The sequence below is a fragment of the Rhynchophorus ferrugineus genome, unplaced genomic scaffold (assembly GCF_030347505.1).
Source record: "Rhynchophorus ferrugineus isolate W39M unplaced genomic scaffold, kcgeb_rfMv2 rfM2, whole genome shotgun sequence".
NCBI lineage: Eukaryota > Metazoa > Arthropoda > Insecta > Coleoptera > Curculionidae > Rhynchophorus > Rhynchophorus ferrugineus.
The window spans coordinates 73,989,653-73,990,443 of record NW_027472581.1 but is presented as its reverse complement, the minus strand read 5'-3'; the positions used below and the strand labels follow the sequence as shown (position 1 = coordinate 73,990,443).

At 30.2% G+C, this 791-nt stretch overlaps 1 non-coding gene across 1 annotated transcript; it reads left to right on the top strand.

Annotated features, from left to right (window-relative positions):
• The first annotated feature begins 451 nt into the window (after positions 1–451).
• LOC143192110 (U6 spliceosomal RNA) lies at positions 452–556 on the top strand. Its single transcript, XR_013004732.1, has one exon. It is a non-coding gene; the product is annotated as a U6 spliceosomal RNA (small nuclear RNA).
• The last annotated feature ends 235 nt before the right edge of the window (positions 557–791 follow it).

Below are 791 nucleotides of genomic sequence, written 5' to 3'. Positions count from 1 at the left end.
ATTACTATTCATATCTATTTCATTTAAATGAAATTTCTAAGAGTTCAACACGAACTTCAGTTCTCCCCGGCTAATAAACGCTTTGGAATGTAAACCATCATTTCTATTTCGATAATAATTTTCCAATAATGGTAATATTTACTCATATACTAATAGAGATTGATAAATAAATTATCTGTGTATAGAAAGTACATTATTAATCACTGTTCATAATATTCTCATGCATGATACATGCTTTTTATTATAGAATCCCTTCCCCCGTTGCTAATAATTTCTCAGTATTGACTAGCTGTATTCACTAGCTGTTTTAACAAGTTAGAGTTATCAGCTCCTCCCGCTAAAACTGATTAATTAAAACTGAATAAAAGGAAATAATATATTTCAACCAATCACATCAATAAATTATATTTTATAATTCATTTATTTTAAATTTCGTCTATAACTATGCAAGCTAATCATAGGGTATACATATACTAAAATTGGAACTATACAGATCAGATTAGCATGACCTCTGCGCAAGTATGACACACAAAATCGTGAAATGTTCCACATATTTCAATTACTAATACATATAAGCTATAGGTGCCATATGAAGATCGGTGGGAATGAGTATCAAATGGTAGGGCCCTTCATTAACTATCATATACTAGTAACTTATACCCCGATATAAAATCTAAAATAGATAACCTGTAGATAACCTGTAGACCATCAAGCGAAACATGTTTACCTCCATATTGTTATCTCCCAGGTTTCACAAGATTCATGATTTGTCATTATCGAAACACCTATTT